This window comes from Botryllus schlosseri, chromosome 3 (genome assembly GCF_051294905.1).
Source record: "Botryllus schlosseri isolate E-star chromosome 3, Bs_hap1, whole genome shotgun sequence".
NCBI lineage: Eukaryota > Metazoa > Chordata > Ascidiacea > Stolidobranchia > Styelidae > Botryllus > Botryllus schlosseri.
In genome coordinates, this window is record NC_137238.1 from 9061393 (window position 1) to 9084128 (window position 22736).

General features: G+C 41.6%; 4 long non-coding RNA genes across 4 annotated transcripts in view; 1 reads left to right on the plus strand and 3 right to left on the minus strand.

The window, feature by feature from the left end:
* LOC145434891 (uncharacterized) overlaps positions 1-4893 on the plus strand; it is a 75522-nt gene extending 70629 nt beyond the window's left edge. Inside the window, exon 2 of the long non-coding RNA XR_013913620.1 lies at positions 4628-4893. This is a non-coding gene — a long non-coding RNA (uncharacterized LOC145434891). The remainder of the gene's footprint in view (positions 1-4627) is intronic.
* Positions 4894-11154: 6261 nt separating this feature from the next.
* Positions 11155-12282, minus strand: LOC145435731 (uncharacterized). Its single transcript, XR_013913982.1, has 2 exons — positions 12138-12282; positions 11155-11729 (listed from the first exon to the last, which is right to left on the minus strand). It is a non-coding gene; the product is annotated as an uncharacterized LOC145435731 (long non-coding RNA).
* A 1020-nt stretch (positions 12283-13302) lies between these two features.
* Positions 13303-13893, minus strand: LOC145435279 (uncharacterized). The gene is made up of 3 exons (XR_013913782.1): positions 13813-13893; positions 13480-13746; positions 13303-13420 (listed from the first exon to the last, which is right to left on the minus strand). It is a non-coding gene; the product is annotated as an uncharacterized LOC145435279 (long non-coding RNA).
* A 43-nt stretch (positions 13894-13936) lies between these two features.
* On the minus strand, positions 13937-15420 carry LOC145435376 (uncharacterized). Its single transcript, XR_013913830.1, has 3 exons — positions 15050-15420; positions 14148-14251; positions 13937-14062 (listed from the first exon to the last, which is right to left on the minus strand). It is a non-coding gene; the product is annotated as an uncharacterized LOC145435376 (long non-coding RNA).
* Between the last annotated feature and the right edge of the window lie 7316 nt (positions 15421-22736).

The following is a 22736-nucleotide window of genomic DNA, read 5'->3' on the forward strand; positions in this document are numbered from 1 at the left end:
GCGATTGCGAATGAGCGACGACGAGAGATCAGATGCAGGGAAAGTATCGAAAGTGGCACGCGTGGGCGCGTCTGGTGCTTCACCTCGACAAACGTAGAAAAATGGGAAAAAGATGTGAAGCAGTGGAAAATCTTTATTGGGCCAGCAGAGCAAGTTGGTGGGTCCTTTGCGGCCCATGGCATCATTGGGCCGGGTGGGCAAAACAAAAGTCAATGGTCCGCGAAAAAGGGTACGATATGTCGACTCGTAGAAGGATTGGGCATGAAACGGAAAGACGGCTACCTGGCGCCATTAAAAAGCTCAAAAGAAGACTACATTAGGTATATGTGGAAGAGTGACCTGGACAACATCCCGCCAGCTCTGCTGGGGTGGATAGACAAGAAACATGGGAAACCACTAATACAAAAAATACAGGAGCTGCAAACTACGTTCGAAAACAAGCCATGTGAATCGAGATGGAGAAAGGCGCTAATAGAAGAGTTTGGCTTCACGGGAATATCGAAGTTAACGGTCAGGAGAAGTTACGATCTCTGGCCATCTACAAAAAACAGCGAAAAGAAAAAGCTACTGAAATTGCTAATAGCAAAAAAGAACCAGCAATGACTGGCATGGAAGCCTATGGGATTATACAAGAAATCATACACAATGCAGATTGGACCATGTACGGCAGAGAGATAACGAGTAAAGAAGCGGAATTAGTACTACCGAATGCAGTACTAGAAGCAACGGCGGGAGAAGTATAAAAGAGTCCCCATATTTTACTGAAGGGGACTGCGGGAGCAGGAAAGACGCTACTTGGTCAATTGCTATTTCCAAAGGAGATAGCATCAATAATTTCCAATGACAGCGAAGGAGTTGGACAGTTGGAATTGGGAATTGACCAAGTAGTGGTAAAGGTGGACGATGCGACCGACGCCTTCTGGGGGTCGTTGAGGTTGCTGGGAACATTGTATACAATGTACCACAACACATGGACTGCTAAAGTACACAGCAGTGGGAGAGATCAAGACGCCGCAATCTCCTTCATTAAATCAAATGGATTATCAAACGTTGAAAGATTCGGCGTAGTAGCAGACGCAGGAGGAGCGCAGCGAAGATTCTTGGTGGGAGAGTTCCACCAAACATTCGAAAGAAGGAGAAGAATGAAAATAACATCGGATACGACAGACGAACTGCAGATAATATGGCTCAGAAAGATAGAGCTGAGAAGAGAAATGACAAGAAGATTCGGAAGAACAAATAGCATAATAGACTGCAATGAAAACGTGAAAGAAATGGCAGAAGAATTTCTCGAAATGAAAGTAGCAATGAACGGAAAAGAAATAGAAACAGGTCTAACAACAGACCTTGGGGACGTACAGCTAGCGTGTGTGGTATTTATTTTATATTTCCGTTACTAATGAATGTTGTTACCTGCAAATGTTACACAGGTGTCTTATTCTAGGACTAGACTGAGAAGCCGTCTCCATGCTGCACCGTATAGTAGTTACCTTCAGTGCTCGTCTACTAATCTACAGTGATCTTCGTATAAGGCCGGACACTTGAATCGAACTAGAAATACGATGCGACGTGGGTGTCGCCAGTCGACCACTATAAAGCCATACCCAGGCAAGGCTGATCCTTCTAGAAGCCGTATCCATGCTGTGCCGTATGTTAGTTGTATTCGCTGCTCGCGTACTAATCTACAGTGATCTTCGTACATGGCGGCAGACTTTAATCGAACTAGAAATACGCTGTGACGTCGCCGTCGTCATCGAACCACTAAAACCAAACCGGGACTTGACTGATCCTTCGAAAGGCCGTCTCCATTCTTCGGCGCTCGCGTGCTACGCTACAGTGATCGGGTACAAGCCGGTTTTCGCAAAATAATGAATCTAGCTCTCTGTGACGTAACAATGGCACTGGAAAATTTATCGGCTTTATTTTCGTAGCGGCGCGCATTTAGTGGTGAACCTTGGCGTGTAACGCTACGCTGCTACGATTCTCTCGCATCAAATCGTCGATTCGGTGATGAGCAATTTGGACACTGCGAATGTTGAAGCGATCGGCGATTCGGTGATAAGCAATACGGACACTGCGAATGTTGAAGCGATCAGGTGAGTCCTTCATCATTTATCACATACAACTCCGCTAATATTATCATGTATCGCGAGCAGTCCTATAAAGATGGCGACCATAGCGCAAAAATTATTTAAACTGGTCTCAATCGAAAGATATTTTCACACTGATTCCGAAAATATAAATTAAAATCTGTTCAGGGGAATGGACCCCCCAAAAAAATCGAAATCAAAGTTCGAAATTTCCATTGTTCTGAACAATAGGGGCGCCTGAGCTGAATGGTCGATTAACGCCTCGTACTCATTGTGACGCCATTGAGCGTCTCGGCGAAGTCGAACCGTGTTCCCCGTGACTTTCGGAGTATTTAACGTCGTATCAATCGCTGTAACGCGGCGCAACATTCATAAGTAGGTTTTATGTTTGGGATTCCAAGCAGATTTTTGCGGGCCGCTTAGAATTGCTCCGCGGGCCGCACTTGCCCAGGTCTGCAGTAAACGAATGCGTCTCTGTAATTACGTCGCGCATTTACAAATTTGGCCAAATACAAATGATAACACACCAGTTCTTCTCTACTTCTCCTCTACAACCCAACCAAAGCAAAAATAGCATGCCAGTGTGACATGGATGCGTACTTGGCATCAACCTCACACAATTCCAGATGGGTGACTGCGGGTATGCGACTTCTGGTCCGAGTAAATCTAGCGATTATTAATATAAGCAATTACAATATGATGAAAGGTGTTCTCTGATATAATTGGTCTGCGGGTTGTGAACGCCAATGTATATGTATAGCTATTATCACACAAGTACGTTTTTTCTGGCGATTCCCTCACCCGGACCTACTTGTATACGTAACAAAATTGGGAATAAGGACATAAAATATAATAGTTGATCATTTTAACAGGGAGAGAAATGACGAATGAACGCAATATGACTGCTGTGAGGCGAAGAAGTTTCAGGTGAAAATGAAGAAACGATGGGAAAATGACTCCGGGGATTCTCGCGACTGTGTGATGATGCTTGATCAAGATATGCCGTCAACTTGGTCATTATTATTGTGTTGTTGATATGTAAATTTGGTCGTTGTTAATATAGTTGCAGCGATATGTCAGGTCGTGGTCCGGTAAATGTTGAGGGCTGACTAGTCATCATTCAGAAGAAATTGATTGTATTTCGACTTGAATGCGGACACGCTCGACGACTGTCAGATAGCCGGCAAGATGCTGTTCCACAATTGGGGCCCGGCATACTTCATAGAGCAATGCGTTTTCTTGTATTCCCGTCCTGATCATATGGTAGTTTCGACCAGGAAGAACGGCATGAATATATATACACAAATTATGTGGGATCATCAACATGACAAAAATTTCTGGGAACATTACCCAGAGTGCCGATAGGCTACATCGTTGTTTTTTTCACATATGCAGGATATCTGCAGTGGATGAAGTTCAAGTGCTGCTAATCAAATAAATATAATCACATATCGGGGACTTCATCTAAAAGGGTGGGGTCATCACCAAGAGTTTCACGGCAAGTCACCACCGCACTCATAAGAACCCATTACGACTCGTCAGCGACCATATATTGCCTACTATATACTCTCTGGCACAGTTAAAAACTTTTATAGGCAAAGGGCTCTCCGCGGTTCCAAGTTTCCGGTAGCTTATTTATCGTTAGTGAATGACGTGAGATGCCGTGGCGATTGTATGCTGTATATCTAATCAAAAAGGCCGTGAATAAGCGTAAAGGTTTTCCACCCCTGGATTACACTTACTACGGAATCAGCGTTTTATGTGGTCAGGGCCCTCGGGCGCACGGGTTTCGAAGCTATTCTGTGCGGCCCGCGAAAGGTTGCTTGGAATTAAAAACATAAAACTTGCTTTTTCAATGACTAAAACCATAGGCTGCATCAAATGAACAGGAAATTCGTTTCCTTTGAAGCCTGTATATTAATATGCTAAGATTACACTGTCTATACCAGAGGTCTCAAACACGCGGCCCGCGAGAGCATTTTGTGCGGCCCGCGACGACATTGGGGAATTTCAAGTATTCAACAATATATTCAACTGTCATATATTTTTTTTAGATGCAAGAGCTTGAAGTTCAATCTAAAACTACTATAAAAATCACTGGGATCTCAACAAACTTCACTATCACATCACTTTTAAAAGCTACCATGAGGTAGAAGATCAGCTATTACGTCACATTTCTAGTTCATGACGATAGAACATGACCCGTTGATGATTCGTGACTTAACATTGTGGTTTGGTTTGGTGCGACCTTCTCGTAAAATGACTCGGTTTTGGATTGACTGAGTGATTAAATAAAAATGACACGAGTTGAGTTGGATCAAACGTTAAAATCAGACAAGGACTTGCGAATCGAAACGGTGACTTGTTAATCCTACGGGCGCAACAATCTATGAAACTGTCATGGAGAATAGTAATATATCCAAGGTCGTAGCTTGCGCTGCTTAGATTATATAACCAATGTTCCCTCTAATTTTTCGCGAGTCTGCGCAAACATGCCAACTCACTGCGCAGGCCCTTGGACAACAGTGCGCAACCAGGCCCCCCATATGGTGATAAGCCAAACTTCTGGGGGGCTTCGCCCCCCAGACCCCTTCAGCCTATACGTTGTTTACCGCTACTTATCTGCTTCATTGGGGCTACTTTTACTGAGTCACCTTTTCTCGCCTAAACGCGCGAAGCACGAGGAATTTTTCTAATTCATGACTGAATCGGTCAATATGATCGGGAATTGCGTATATATTGCTATCAATTTTTATCCTCTCTCTGCTCACGTAATCTGATTTACCGGTAGAGCTGAGGGAGGTGTGTTTCAAAAGGTAGGACCCCTCAATAATAATTTAACATCTCCCGGTGTATATACCCGTTGGCAGGAACGAAACAGCACTTCGTTAGCCCCCCATCCCTCCAAAAACTTGAGTCTTGGGCTCCCATTGGGTGATAGACTGCCCCCCCCCCATTACATTGTTCGCCTTTGCCACGAAATTATAGCTGTACTGTTTAGTGAGCAAGCGCGAAGCGAAAATTTTCGATAATTCATGATAAAATCGGTCAATAAGATCGGGAAATGCATATTTTTTGCTATTAATTCCTTGTCCTCTCTGCTCACGTATAATCAGATTTACCGGTAGAGCTGAGTGAGGTGTCTTTGAAACTGCAGAGCCCGTAAATAATAATTGGACATCTTCGGGCGGGCGGACCCGTTGGTATGACTTCGTTACATGATGTTATTTCGTGACCTCCTATCTGTTATATCAAAAAATATAGAATCGCCCAAACGTACCAAACTGAAAGATCACACGATTTCGGATTGGTATTTCTTTACTGGCATATAATTTTTTCCTGCGGGATGGTATTTGTCTTGTGAGGTTCAGATTGCCAAGACAGGAACATTCGGCGCCAGTCATTTAGGAGCCTATATGGACGATTAAACCTATATGTATTTTGTATATATAACAGACATGGGGTAATCGCGATTAGTAATGGTAATCGATTACGACGATTACAGCATTTTCAAGTAATCGTAATCGCAATCGATTATATTCGAGAAAATTCAGAAGTAATCGTAATCGACTACTTCCCATATTTAATCGATTTCTTTGTGAACGATTACTTTTTATTTGTACAGGACTGTGACAGAAACTGAACATTCGTGAACAAGGACGAGGTATTATACCAGTTAGTGATAGCACAAACGTCAGATTTTCAAATGCCACTGTTCATTATTACGTCAGAAATGGCCTATTAGCTTTGCTCGTCATTGCGTAAGAAGTATCCAGCTATCCACACATAGTGAATAAATATTCGATGTACATTAGTGTGATTGTAAGAACAGTTGCCGTGCTGTATATCAGGTTATCAATACATTCCAGACGCCACTACCTCGCAGCAGGATAATTAATCACCACCCTGCCTATTTTAAAATAGTACCTATTGAATTTATGTTTGTTTATGTTTAGCTAAACGCAGTTTGACCGTTGCTGCTTCGCAAGCAGTAGGCCTATGTAGTACGAACGTATACCGGACAAAGGTTTGAAATTTTGTAGCCTACTCGACAAATAAATCATTACGGTTTCCACGACGAAGCATTAAAAATCAACAGCTGCTGATATAGATCATAACAGAGCCGTTTCTCGTAATGGTCGCTTGCATTACATTATCTGTATTAAGTTGAAGGCAGAATTTTATATTCACTTTCTCTTATTCTGATATGATTCTGCTTGAAACGGGCGCCAATCGTTCACAATTCTTTACTCAACATTTGGAACTGTCGCCATATACAATGTTAGCGTGGCTTGTAGCTAGAATCAGGACAAAAACGGCAAATCGTCCGCCAATCCAAACGTTGGTATTGGGCCTCTACAGGGTAGTTAATTTTCAAGTTGAAGATTTAATTTCGTCAATAACACTGGTAATTGCATTATATTGCTATTCGTTTTTAATCCTCTCTCAGTCCCCGATGGTCCGATTTACCTGAAGAGCCGGGAGCACGTAATTCATAATTATAATAGCGTTACCATATTTTGGAGTCGAGAAAGGAGGACACTATTTCAAAATTTTTAAACTTAGAATGCCTGTGGAAAATCTTGAAAAAATGGTAACTTTTTCCACTTCTAGTCGGTTGACTAAAAAAATGTCAACTTTCGCTCGGCTCCCGAAATACCCGCCTGAGCGTGAAATCAGTGCAATTTTATCTCGGTTCAATTTTAACTAAACTTCTAAAACAAGAGGACAAAATCTCAAAAAGGAGGACATTTGAGCGTCCTCGCAGGACATTTTCAAAAACCCGAAAAAGGAGGACAATTCATCCTAAAGGAGGACGTATGGAAACCCTAAATTATAACATATGGTATCTTCTAATAATTACATTAGGGTATGTTGTTAATTCGTGACCTCCGGTCTGTTATACAATAAAAAGATATTGTTGTGTCCAAAACGTAGCAGACTAAAAGAAATACTTGCGTGAGACGCACACACAAATTGCCATGTCTTTAATGCTCTGGGTGCCCGAGTGGCATTTGCATTGCGGCTCATCTAGAGACATTTAAATCGCGATGCTCGTAGACAATTTCCAAGTTCGTGAAATCTCTCGGAAATATTCTATAATTTGTGTTGGTTTACGAAATACTTTTGAGTCCCCTTCGAGCTCGCTTCCCATCCTATTAGGAAATTTGGGGTGCGGCAGTTGTGGACCTGGCAAGAATGCAAATCGTTGGGTGCGATAAATCGTCCAATATAAAATGAGCAATGGGTACTTTATGACGTAACAACCAAATGTCGCATCTTTTTAAAAAAAGTTGTTATCCCATTAGGCCTTTTCAGCGCAATCCATATATTGTCTTACGATATAACTTCTAAGATGCAAAATAAATGTAATCGTGAGTAATCGTGATTACTTTTCCAATGTAATCGTAATCGTAATCGACTACTTCCTGATTTTGCTGTAATCGTAATCGTAATCGCGTCATTCAGAAGTAATCGTAATCGCAATCGATTACATTCACGAAGTAATCACCCCATGTCTGATATATAACGAAGTTTTCGGTCAGCATAGGGCAGACCTTTACGGCCAAGGTTTTCTCGCTGCCGATCGTTCCGGCACAATTCTTGGAGTCGCGTGTTACATGGCCTAAAACTTTATATGTCTTCGTGCGTCGTGGCGCGGTAAGGCCGACGCCGATATGCCCCTTTCTATAAATCTAGCGTATTTTTTTATTGGGGAAGAGTACCCAATAATCAAGATATTTGGCGACTTGAAATCGCGCGCAGTGCGAAAAATTTTTGAAAAAGTTGCATAAATTTTTGAATCATACGCTGTAATTTATGCTAATTCACGAAATAATTTTGGGCCCCCTTCGAGCTCGACCCCCCAATTGGGGGTTTGGGGTGCGGCAGTTACGGCCCTGCGACTACGAAGTGGGAACAATTCACCATTTTTCAGTATTTTCCTCCGGTATTGCAAAAGTGTCCTCTTTTCGGATTTCCAAAATGTGGTAATCCTAGGTATCACCTTATCGACAGAAAACTCCCGTTCAAACGAATTGAATAATATCAAAATTTTTGCTGGTGAGAAGCTGATGTAATTCAACGCCCTACAGTGCACAGTCGCAGCGTTTCGCGATCAACGTTTGCAAGGGGATGGATTTTTCAACAATGTTGGTGCTTGTAGCCTACTTGCATATTCTGCATATTATCCCATATCACCATACGTGATCAGATTTGCCTAATGAAAGTGATGACTTTGAAAATTCACGGCATGTAATTGTACAGTAAATCTTACGCAATGTTCATGCCACACGGAGAAGACTATTCGTTAGTTTCTCGCAGATTAACTTCGCGCTAGCCCATTGTTATTTAGTTAAACCATGTTATTTCGCCATTCCCAGAAAAGATTGTGCTACTGAAATGATATCAGTATCGCTCACGCGTACGAGACCATACTAAAAGAAAAATCTCTTTCGTGAGGCGCACGTCATTGCAAATTATCATTTCTTCACAGAGCGCAATATTTACCTTTACTGGCCCCACTTGTACCTCGGTTTCAGACTTCACCGATAACCCTGTTGGCCCCTGGAAATGTTCCCTCTGATTTTTCACGAGTCTGCGCGCTTGCGCGGTCCCTTGGAGAACAACAATTAAAAACAGTGTTGGGATGACTCGAGTCACCTTTTACGTATGACTTGACTTGACTCGAGTCACTTTGCTAAAATGACTTGACTTGACTCGGCGTATCAAAAATGTGGATTGACTCGTGACTCGGAGCAAAATCCACGAGTCAATTTCGAGTCATCAAGCAATCGATGTCGATAAAAATCATTGTATCTTGCATATGTTTGGATTGTACGCGAAACGCTGGTGTAATCCATGAGAGCCAATGATCGTGCGTTTTACTCAGCCTCTATTGTTCTGTCACAAATAAATTGATCGCAAACGAAGTGATCGGAGCTTACAGCTTACGTTGTCGTAAACTAGTATAGTAAGGAAATTTAATAGCAAAATGTCTCTTTCTTTCCTCTGTTCTTAACTTAACCAATCCTCCTGTTTTATTGAAATTGAACGCATATATAGGTATATATAGTCCTCAACCATCGGAGTAGGCTGGAATTGTATCATATCAATTTGTAAATCGGTAATATACTGCATCTTATCAATTCGTGTCTCTATTCTCTATTTTGGCTGGTAACTATAATCCGAGGCCATGCAATTACTTACCTAGTTAAGCATTGCTACGTATATGCGAGCAATGAAGCGCCTTCTTGCGTTTATATTTAACTCTATATTCGTTTATAGGTCCAGAATCAATAGCCACTCAATCTGTATTTCAGACAGCTAGCAAAATGCAATGACGTAAGCATTCCTCATACTTCGAAAAGGTAACTTGACTTGAATTGTGACTTGACTCGTGACTTGACTTGACTTGACTCGAGTCAAAATGCGCAATGACTCGAAGGTAGTGACTTGATCCCAACACTGATTAAAAAAAAGAAAAAAGTCATCCCTACGGATTTTTTTGTGCGCAGCTAAGATTTTCTGTGCGCAGAGACCGGTTCAGCACTGCGCATTTGCGCACGTGCGCAGCTTAGAGGGAACATTGTATATAACTATCTAATCAGGTCAGTATGGCAACCTTCGGCATTCTATGACCCACGTGACGTATAGTTGGTTCCATGCTGGGTGTTGTTTGTTCTCTTTGTCCATGTTATTATCCTAGGCGAGTAGTGTAATACTACGGTCTACAGCTGTAACACCAATGAATTATTCGCCGATTAAGCATTTCTATTCCAAGGGTTCTTAACCAGGGTCCGTAAACCCCATCGGGGTAGGAAGCACCACATCAGGGTGTGCGAGATGCATTGTGGAATTAGGCCTATATGCTGTGGAATAATTTTCTTGGCCAATTTATTCAACTGGAAAATAGTCTTGTGTGAATGGGCTTTCTGATTTTAATATAGGTACTATCAGAAATTGTGTTGAAAATGGACAGGCGCTACGAGAAATCTCCTTGGAAGCACAAGGGGTACGATCGCTAAAAAGGCAAGGAAGCAATGCTCTTACTGTGGCTCAATAATTATTATATTCAAGTTGTTATTGATATGTTCCAGTAATAATCGAAGGAAAAATCTAGCGCGGATTTAATTTGACTTTGGCAATGACAATAATAATAGCCTATATTTATCACGACTTTATCAAAACCAGGATTAGGCTACATCGCTCAAATGCTCTGATATCAGATCAATCTTCAGTATATTTCAAAATATACTACATAAAATTGTGGCACGTCAAAGGTCCACTACACTCTAAATTTCATTGGCGTTTATGAGACGGAAAACAAAACGCCAAAAGTGAGTCGATTTTTACCGCCTGATTGCGTTTCACGCTTTTTTGCGTTTTAGGTAACGCTGTCGTGTTTAATATTGCCACAGAGCTCGAAATGAAAACAACTAACCCTGACGTGTTCAAAAATGACGCAAAACTTGAAATGAAAACGAATTTTATTGCAAAAAGCACCAACTCATTTGAAACATAGGTGCAACGTGCAATGACATTACAAACGTTACACGGACATATGATGAGCAAGCGACATAATAGGAGACGACACCTGACATGAGGGATTCAAACACTTGAGCATGTAGGTTAAGGCTTGTGTTTGGTAAGTGTTAGATTTAGGATAATTTTCGAATCATTAAGACACCTGCTCAAGTGCTGCTTGCTAGGCTGTCATTCTACAATGCATCTATGCTCGAATGTTAGGCAACATTGCCATTATTACAAACCTTACAGCCAGAGTCGGACAACTAGAAAATTTTCAACTTTTTGAGACTAGTTTCGAATTATGCATACACAGCCTTTTTCAATACTAGACAACAATTAAAACTAGTTTTTTTCAAACAGTTGGAATTATAGCTAGTATTTCTGAATAGGACTAGAATTAAAATTATATCTACTACTGTTTTTTCAAATGTTGGATTTGAATTGGCATTATTTATAAAGACTTTTTTTTCTTCAAATTAGATTATAATTATAATTACTTAATTAGTGTAAAACTTTGAAACTCAGTCAAGGTCAGTACACATCAAGTCAGATTTTATTCTCCTAAGCATTAGAATGGAAAATGTCTGTCTCAGAAAGCTGGTTTCGAACTATACAGCTCTTCTCCTACAGCAATTTCAGGTAAACCAGAAATTAGTTCAAATATAATTATAATTAGAGCTGAGAAGCATTTCCAAAATTGGATTAGAATTGAAATTGGAGCAGAGAAAGATTTCACTCCGTTTAGTATAATTTCTAGAATTATATAGTTGTCCAAGTCTGTCTATACCATTGGATAATCTGAATTCTCACAAACAGGCCTCACGGTATTTTTTTTCAAATTCGACGTACTTTGCCAATTTGAAAAAGTCGTTTTTTTCGTCTCCGATAAGTGTCTTTTGAATAAATCCGAGGATCATAAATGATTTTGGATATTTAAGGTCCCAGGCATAGTAACAAGACATCAGGTCAATGACCATGCCTGGGATTCCTTGATCTTTTGTGCAGGGTATCATCCACCAACACCCATCCCTGATGAACTCCCGACTCATGGATGGCGATAAGTAGGTGCGGTGGGTCCAGTTTTAGGCATTCAACTTTAACATCACGTGCCTGAAACAATAAGAATGTATAAGTCATTCAATAATGCGTTCAATATTATCTGTTGTCAAAATATCAAATCATGACCACGATTACCGAACTAGATTGCTGAGAGACTGGCTAATAAGAATAGAACTTGGAGATCTGACTTATTTACACACAGTTAACACTAACTGATGACACGCTAAGAGTAATATCAGTAACGAAATACTTTCACTTTTTCCGTATACTCAAGAAGGTTCTGCCTTGGGCATTAGTCACAAAGATGCACCTTGCAATTGAAAAGGTGGGTGAAATTTACGGCATTTCCTCCATTCTACTGTTGTAGCATGGCTGACTACTTGGACCACCTCTGGACAGCCCTCTCACCCACAATACTCAGCAAGATGTCATGGCTCAAAATTTTTAACCTATAATTACCTGCTGTACTGCAATAGCGAGCAACTTTGATGTTGATTTTAAGCGCTTTCTGTCAATCCTTTTTGGAGGAATAGGAGACCTTTCACCTCTTTACTTTCATCTTCTTCCTGGAAAATATCATTTTAATAATGTTATGATTAGGTCACGTGCATAACTCCATGTATCTTAATGGATAACTTGGTTGATACAATTGTAATAAGTGGAAATATTAGCTACGGTTTTCTTGACTTGATCTAAATCAGAGGATCACAAACTTTTTAGACCAGCGATTCCCAACTGCGACTCTCAGAGCCGTATGCAGCTCACATTAACTTTACTTCTACTGCTGATAGACTTCTTCAGATATTTGTCGGCGACGAGCTCTTGCACATATTACTAGCGTCAAGATAAAAGCTAATGGCGTAGCGTTCATGGCAGTAAGTTTGATACTACTCCGCGTATATTACCTGGCAAACTTTTTCATGTGTAATTATGAAGAACTACAATGCAATTCCATGGGTGGAACGAGGCAAATTATACCGATTCCATCCATATAGTTGGGTTTAAATCAGGTTAGTTTAACAGACGGTTGTAATGACTCTAGTCCGATTCGAGTTACAATTTTCTGATGACTCGAGTCATTTTCTCAAAATACGGAAATGACCCGACTTGAGTCAATCTGTGTATCTTGACTTGGACTCGAGTCATTGCACATGACTCGAACCAGGTCACATGACTCGAGACTTAACCGGCCAAGACTTCATTGTAATTTCGAAGAATAGTAAAGTAACTACACTATTCGGGTTTTGTCTATTGGTACTGGTACTTGAAAATGTGACTAGAAAGTCCTAAAAGTGGGGAAAATTAGTATGTTATAAATGCGAACCATTCGATATCAACAAACAGGTATAAAAATTGGGTTGAATAAAAATTGGGTTTAACAAGACCTCAACTGGAAACTCAGCAGTCAAAACAATGACTTGGACTCAGACTAAAGTCATAATACCATGACTCGGACTCGACCCTCTGCTCGATGACTTGAACTTGACTCGGTGGTGAATTGAAAATGACTCGACAGTAGGTAGGTGAATGATAAATGATCTAGTATACGGTACTGACCGTTTCTCCAGACATTGCACCGATCATTGTATCCACGGTGGAAAGCATAGGGTTACGAAAACAAGGAACTGATTGAGACCATGATAGATGCTACCTTCGATTGTGTATAATGGTATCTTGATCGTTTTCTTTTTCCTGTGACGAATGTTTCGTATCTTTTGTGAGAGTTTTTTCGAGAAATGTGTCTGTAATTGAGAAACTCGTTAAATGACTATAGGTCGAGAAACTTGTAATATACACTTACCCAGTGATTAGGCCCAATAAATTGCAGGCATGTATACTTTTGACAAAGCAGTCTCGAGAATTCGGAATATTATCCTTTGGATGTCATATCACCTTGTGATAAGACATGGTATGCACACTCCTCCACAACAGCATTTATACAATTGACAACTCTTCCATGTTGCAATGCGCATGCAACATGGGCACTGAATTTGGGTAATGTCATTTTCTTGCTGGTAGTTGCGATTCCGGGTTCACTACTTCCTGGATTTGTTTGAACTTCTTCCGCCTAAAATGTGATAGTACTCAATTTATGCGAGCATTCTATGGAATATGGTTCTGCAAATGTTCGCACCGAAACGCAAGTACTTGATGTAGGCAAGACAGGCGGGTCCTCTGTACTAACTTCTCTTTCCATCTGAGTGAGTTCAGTTTTCTGTAAAATATACTTCCATGTAAAGGTGAATGCAATAATTACTTTAATGAGTTCTACACTCATCAAGAGCTTGTGATTGAGAAGTCATTGGATGTTCAAAATCACTATTTGGAGCATAAACATGAGATACTACATTGATCTCGCTGTGTTCGATAGACGTCAACCACTTCTGCAAGACAAGATTAGACGATAAATATCACTCACTTTCTACAATGGAAAATTCGTAGCTATGAATATGGAAACAATATACTCACATCTCTCAGGCTCATCAAACGACGCATGACACCCACTTTGAAATTCATTTTAATAAAATCATCATCCACCAGTAATCCAAAAGCTGAGCTACATACTTCATTTTCTGAAAGAAAATATATACTGTTTAGTCCCAAACGTATGAAACAATAATCACATCACTAGCTTTAACAGGACAAGCTTCAAAAGCACCACACCTGATCAACATTCTTGCTAATAATATACTGTGTGTCACCAATTTTGTGACTGATTTGTGGCCATGGATAGGTGAACTCAGAAAATTTGCAGAACTCAACAGCATCACTACTTTCTACGGCAAATGCATTGAATTTGGACTCGAAATGCAATACATTGAAGCGGCGGTATTTGCAAAATATACTCCCCGATGTTTGTACAAACGTTTTAACGCAATTGAATTCAGAGTAGCTGTTTTGACAAGAACCTAGACCAGTCTTTGCAGTACATTACACCAGAACAGCACATGACTTCATTTTTATGTTAGAACAAAATAAGTAGAAATATTAAGATTTACATGGTGGTAGGAACCTTGAATCACAGGCTGAGAATTCTTGATGGATATATACTTGGATGCAGAACAAGAAATTACACAAATATTTTCGGCATTATCGTTACACTTCTCGTAAAATGTATACATAAGTATGCACGTTGATGCAAGTATCATATGATGCAACGTTACCGGTACAACACAAAATTAAAGAACAGTTGTAGGCTGTACCATCTGTATCTAAAGCGTACAATCCACCAAGAAACATTGCTGCACGTTAGCAAATAATAGTCGAGCTGTTTACATGTAAAATGGCGCTATTTGGCATAACCTTATCAAAGAGAACCTACATCAATATAGCTTTCTATGATTTGCGTGATCGATATACGTAACACTTACCGTTCAATAAGTCGATGTGTCTCTGCTCTATACCGTGTCCTAGCAGAAAATCGGCCAATTTTAAATCCATGGCGTCCAACTACGAATAACTCTAGCAGCCAACTTCACTCAACGGACAATTCTGTGAACGTTCTCACTCTTCTCGCGATTGTCACACCATCGAGCGTGCGATACCACATCGTTTGTGACGTAATATTACGAGAAGAGGAAAATGAGGAATGAGCTCGATTTATCTCACCTTTATGTCACTCACGCGAAAACAGACGTCGCTCTCTCGCTATGCCGGTGTTTACTTCACATTCACGCATCTCGAGAGATGGAAAAAAGTCATATTGTGTTTTAATGTAACGCTTGGAATTTAGAGTGTAGCTGCACTATTATAACCCGACAGTTTTACGATGTCATGATGCATCCTCTCGTATTATGTCTATAACTTATTAATTAGATAAATTATGCCACGCACAAAAAAACTATTCAAATATTTGAAAATGTGATTTTATTTCGGGTCAAGCGTGAATAATGCAATAGTAAATCACATTTCCATGATGTTTATGGAATGCCTGTCTGCAAGGACCCGTCAAATAAGGCCTAGTTAGAACCTATACATTGAATATCCCGATTATTGATGCTGCGGCCCGCCGCGTCATCAAAAACTAGGAAATGGCCCGCGAGCACATTTGAGTTTGAGACCTCTGGCCTATACGTACCTGGCATGCGTAATCCAGATTCAAAATAAAGGCAATGTGACTGATGTGGCCAATGTGAAATCATACTCGTGATCTAAATTATGTCAATTTCGTTTAGGAGTTCTATGATGTTTAGCAGTTGAAACCTTTTAAACTGCGTGGGCCTTGAGATCGGGCTGTAGGAAATATTTACTTTAGAACAGTGTTTCTCAAACTTTTGAAGACACGTCCAAATCCCTTATTCGTAAAACAAGTCAATCAGTGCTCACGATTACTATATGACTCATCATAGAAAATACCGCTATCAAAGAGAACGCTTACGACGCCATGCAGAGTCGAAGAATGTAAATTTCGACATGCGAACCCTACTGACTGATCCACAAGTACTGCCATATGTTGTTGAATATGTTAGATCAGTGGTTCTTAACCTTGCCTCCAGCGCCCCCTAAGGGGCGCTGACGATTTTGAAGGGGGCGGAAACGCTCAGGGGGCGATATGGGGGGCGCTGGGTTCAGGGGGGCGGTATGGGGGGCGCTGGAGAAAAATGGCTTCGCAGTAGATGATGTGGTGGTAGGACATATCCCTAATGAGTATTCAGAGTAAATCAACACCGAAAACTTCGTTATATATAGCCTACAAAAGACATATAGGTTTAATTGTCCATGGGCGCCTGAATGACTGATGGCACCGAATGTTCCTGCCTTGGCAATCTGAACCCCAGAAGACGAATTCCATCTGGCAGGGGAAAATTATATGCAAGTGAGGAAATACCACTCTGAAATCGTGTGCGTCTTTTAGTTTAGTACGATTGGGCGACAGGGATATCTAAAACTAGATATTCCTGTTGGGCGATATCCCTGTTTGGCGATTCTATATTTTTTGATATAGCAGACAGGAGGTCACGAAATAACGTCATGCAACGAAGTCATACCAACGGCTTCGTCCGCCCGAATATGTTTAATTATCAGTTACGGGCCCTACAGTTTCCAAGACACCTCACAATGTTCGCTCTAAGTTTTAATGAGTCTGCGCACAGTCTGCGCTGACCCTTGGACAACAGTGCGTAACGACTAAAAAAAAGGTCATAACTTCGGATTTGTTGTGCGCAACGTAGATTTTTGTGCGCAGAGACCGTGCACTGCGCACGTGCGCAACTTAGAGGGAGCATTGCACCTCACTCAGCTCTACCGGTAAATCTGGTAACGTGAGCAGAGAGGACAAGAAATTGATAGCAATATATATGCAATTCTTACTGACCGATTATATTATGAATTATCGAAAGTTTTCGCGCTTCGCACTGGCTCGCTAAACAGTACATCTGATTCCTGGCAAAAGCGAACGACGTGATGGGGGGGGGGGGGGGGGGTCGGTTTATCACCCTATGGGATCCCAAGACCCAAGTTTTTTCGGGGGGCCTGACGAAGTGCCGTTTCGTTCCTGCCAATGGGTATACGCCCGAAGATGTGTAATTATTATTGAGGGGTCCTACCTTTTCAATCACACATCACTCAGCTTTACCAGTAAATCTGTTTACGCGAGCAGAGAGAGGATAAAAATTGATCTCAATATACATGCAATTCCCGATCATATTGACCAATTCAATCATTAATTAGTGAAATTTTTCGCGCTTCGCGCGTCTAGGCGAGAATAGCTGCCTCAGTAAATGGACACCAAATGTAGATGACTAGTTTCAGAAAATAGCGGATAGCCGAAAGGGGGTCTGGGGGCGAAACCCCCTCGGAAGTTTGGTTTATCACCCGATGGGGCCCAAGACCAACGGTTTTTTTGGGGGGGGGCTGACGAAGTGCTGTTACAGCCCCGGTAACGAATTAATTGTACCTACGGGCACGCCCAAATATGTTTAATTATTAATTACATGCCCTTTATTTTGCCATACAACAGCTCACTCCGCAATACCGGTAAATCTGATTACGTGTGCTGAGAGGATAAAAAGTTTATGGCGACTTATATATGTAAATACCACCTATTCATTCATGCATTATAGAAAATTTTGGTACCTAGGGCGACCAGACCTAACAAACTTTGCTGACCATCGAAATCACGCTACGGGGTTCTTGGGGGCAAAGCCTTCAGAAGTTTGGTTTATCACGCTATGGGTGCGCAAGGCAATCGTTTTTAGGGGGGTTGACGAAGTGCTGTTACGGCCCTCCCTCTTACTCATTGTCTTTATTACATTCCTTACAATATGAGGTTGGGGGGCGCTGGAGCACGATAATTTTTGAAAGGGGGCGCTGGAGGAAAAAAGGTTAAGAACCACTGTGTTAGATCGACTCGAGGAATATTGTAAAACCTTTTTATGTGCACATGTGTAGGCCTACCTATCTCAGTTATATATTATGAACTTTCTGTAGCGTTTAACTTGTTTCTGTCCGTGGCGCAAAAAGCCTTCAGTTGTGATAAGCGCCACTCATGCCAATGTTTTTACCTATACTAATAATAATATCTACCACCCGCATAAAGTATTAACGCGCATGCCAAAAAAGTCAAACTGAAAATCCATGAAGGTTTATAATTTAGAGCACTAAATATTCGCACACTCGATTTAGGGGTAAACCCACCCTTTCAGTTTTTGTCGATCAAGTCGTCGAGATTAAGGATTTTAATTGAGGTCAGTCTTTATGTCAAAATCACGAAACATTCGGTCAAGGGAGGGCGAAGTTCAGAAAAACTGCAAGCTCCACTCAACATAAAGCTGCATTTTACCTGCACACCTACCAAGAAAATAAGCTTTGTACTGTTGCATATACATTTCAGTGCAGTGATTCTCGAGCTGGGAGACGTGAAAGCACAAAAAGGGTGGCGCGAAGCCAATAAAAAAGAAATCAGCAACCTTGGCTAACCCAGAGATGGCTCCTAGATGTTATGTCATCATATTAACCCAGTGTTATGATGCCTATTAACCAATACCCGACAAAGGATTGTAAAGCTAAAGTTACCGATATCGTACAATTTTTTGCGGGTCGCGTGGTAATCCTAGTACTACGAGCGTAGTGATGATGCATCTACGGGTTTTTATTTATCACTTTGTTGCATATGGTTCCTCCTTGTTTAGTGCTTAGTGGGTTTGCTAGTCTGGAAGGTGATATAGAAAAATGTATCTGTCGATCCAAATTTCTTTTACACCCACTAAAGCGTAAATCATTTGTCACAGACCCAATAACTCACGCATGTTGAAGTTTTTTGCATGTGAGGGAAGATTCTTCCAGCATGCCATTGTAAACAAAGTCACGTACTGTAATCATGGGATTATTACAGAGAATTTTTCAAGCATTTTCGGTCCCAGTGTCTCATCGGTACCAAATCCCCCCTACTGATTTCAAGATTCAAAAACGTGGTTGTTGGACTGCGGCCTATTTTATCTCGAAATGCGGCCCGCGGCCTCTACGAAATTTGAAAAGTGGCCCGCAACCCGTTTTGAGTTGGCGACCCCTGGTGTAATACAAGGTTATACTGTAGCCTACAGCGGTTTATTGTAAGTTGTAATTATAAAACGACGATGAGATGATTATAATATCATATTAAAAGTTATCACTAACCTCAATAGTTAATTCACGACAAATTAAAAAGCATTCCAGAATGATGCCGACTTTCGAATACTTTCTATAGACTACGGCCGTGTACCAAAAAATTTCAGATTATGAAATAAATATTGTCAAAGAATTCATATGCAAAGTCAGCATTTAAGGATATTTTGTGTATTATTTTGGATACCACTCGAATAACTTGGTTGAAGGTGCGAGGCTGATGAATTGATGATCACCGGATGTGTGTTTAATAGGAAGTTACATAGTCGCATCATACTCGGCTTGATATCCAATGAGATTACATGTCATAATGAGATTGATAAAACTCTCAATGTTTGACTCCAGGTCCCTCAGGGACACCCACGGCTTCGTAAATCGCAGTGACATAACAATGAGCTCCATTCATATTTTTGTATGTATTCCACAAAAACTACACGTGGAGTTCCATTTCTGCTTCACAGCGCAACAAGGATGAGCGAGCCAAAACTCTATAAGTTTTACTCAACGATACCCTTTTGAAAGAGTTCTTTGTCACTAAGGGACTGATACGCACGCCAGAGTCTTTCTCAAGGTGTCCGAACACCCGCTGAAGAAAGCGAGGCAAACTGCGATGGGCAACACGAGCAAGGAGTCTGACCGCCGCGTCTGCAAGAGAGTGCGAGGAGCAAGGGGAGAATCCTGATTCCATCATGGTCATTCGCTGTAATGCCTGCAGCACTTATGTCTCTCCTAGAACCGAGACGTTTTTTGCATACATAGACAAGCAGAACCGTGCCAACACAAACTCAGCTACCAGAAGGTGATGCAGATTATCTTCCACTGGTCGATGGATAGATTGGGCGTGGACACTACAACATCTCTTGGCCTAACTGAGGCTAGCATCGTCGACTGGCGCAATTTCTATCGGGAAATCTGCCTAGCAGGTTTTCAGCGACGCGAGAAATTGGGAGGAGTCGGGATCGTAGTGGAAATCGACGAATCCCTTATTCGAGGGAAGCGGAGAGCTCATCGTAGTAGGTTTTTACGTGGGGACTACCAGACAGAGAGTAGCGATGGAGTTGCTGACGATGGAGATGATGGGACTTCCGGGGTAAGCGATGTTGAGAGTGACGGGAATTCTGGAGTTGGTCCGGATCTAGAAAGTGATCCTGGACCAAGCAGAAATCCCAACATTGGTGTTGGTTCTGGCAACCAATAGACGCCGGGTCAGAGGGCTCCATGGGTTGTGGGAATGCGCCAAATTTCCATTTCTTATAACAGTCGTAATGAGGAAATCCGAAAGGCAAAAGAGCTTCGGCTCTTCCCAGTGGCGGGATAAACGAACTCTCCATGACTTGATTCTTGCCGAGGTAGAGCTGGGTACAATCATTCAGACCGATGAATGGGGAGGCTACAATGGTCTCAACAGAATCGGATACCATCACTACACTGTGAACCACACCAATTATTTCGTTTCGCCTGATACAGGTGCCCGTGCACAATGTATTGAAACATCGTGGCGCCCGGTCAAAGACAAGCTTCTGCGCATTATGCGAGGAACTTCCCCTGCGTTGTTTACTTGTTTCCCTCGCATTTGGCAGAAATATGGTTTCGTTCCCTGACCGGGGCCGCTGGAAAGTCTACAATAGATTGCTAGAGTGGATTGCCCATGAATATCCAGCGTGAAGTGGTTGGTAATATGATAGCCGACTGGTACGAAAGCTCCTATCTCCCTACGCGGCGGTCGTAAAACAGCCCTTTTCGGGGCTACCTTGTCACAAACAGCCCTTTTCAGGGCTACCTTTTTTTTGGTTAAATATAGGGTAAAATTCGACTGAGATACAGTAAATAAGCACTGAAGTAACGCTCCGGCGGCTTTTTCAGAAGCTGATGGCCGGAAAGTTGACCTTTTTTTGAAAAAGTGTCCTCTTTTCAGATTTCCAAAATATGGTAACCCTATCTCAGCAGAGCAACCGATTGCAACGTTTATTCGATTTTATCGCATTGCAACCTTATGTTTTTATTGTTGACGAATAAAATTTAAACCAAAGTCAGGTTTCGCCTGCGTTAAATTGGGGTTTCGCAGGCAATTAAGGACGAATAATAGAAAAGCATATAGGTATCGAGCTTCTTTTCAAGATACAACGTCGTAGGTAGTGCCAAGACTTGGTCAGCATGAAAATTAGGAGAGGATGTAGTATAGCCCGACTCTGAGGGAGAAATGGTGTATACGCCCCTGGGTGAAATACGTGATAGTGAAGGTCAGTGGCGTAGCAGCGACTGGGTGGCTAGGGCTCTGCGCCAGGGGCGGCAAAATGAGGCGGCACAGTGCACAGTGTACACAACAGCCGGCTAAAAGCAGCGTATAAATGGTAGTCCTTCAGCTTGTGGTAATCAGAAGTTAGTGTCGGACTGATTCCGAAAACACAAATTAAAATGTGAGCTTGACAATGGAACAACTCAAAATTCAAACTGAAAAAATAATTTCGTGGGGTGACGTAAGTCCGACATATTTTTACTAATAGATCCAGACGACGAAACTTCATCAGAAAACGTAGAGCACAATTTTATCTGCATAAGGTTGAAAAGCATTGCGACCGAATGTACGAACTGTTTCATAATGGGTTTTACCAAATTATGAGGATAGAAATGTTTCGTAAATTAACACGATAAGAACTGGTGTGCTCTGATTTGTATTTTGCTAAATTTGTAAATGCGCATCGTAATTATACAGTAGCCTATTCGTTTACAGTGATTGATACGACGCGAAATGGCCTGTTATATTAAGCATTACCAGTAAATGTTAAGTTGATATGCGTAGTCTTCAGTGCAATCATATGCATTTATCGAAATCTGTAAAAGCAGTACGAAGAAAACTACTCTGATTGGGACATATTCGCGTTACGGCGATTGATACGACGCTAAATACTCCGAGAGTCACGGAGAACACGGTTCGACTTCGCCGAGACGCTCAATGGCGTCACAATGAGTACGAGGCGTTAATCGACCATTCAGCTCAGGCGCCCCTATTGTTCGGAACAATGAAAATTTCGAACTTTGAGGTGGATTTTGGGGAGGTTCCAGTGCGCTGACCAGATTTTAATTTATATTTTCGGAATCAGCGTGAAAATATCTTTCGATTGAGACCGGTTTAAATAAATTTTGCGCTCTGGTCGCCAGCTATAAGATTACCTACGAGTTGAGTGGTTCAAGTCGACCAGAACAAATCCCGCTCGCAGCAGGGCCTGTTCGTTATGGGCCAACGTGACTACGGGCGATTTAAGTAAGCGTTACAAAGTCGCCGACGTGTTACGAAACGATGTACGACCTGTTGTCCATTCAGATTTGCCAGCAAAGCAACGCGAGTTTCGATTCGCACAGGAAAAAGTCGCGCTTAGAAACTCAAACGGCGAGCCGTACAAAAATCTTTCCGCGCTCGTTATCGAATATCTCCACCGCGGCGACGTGGCACTGACG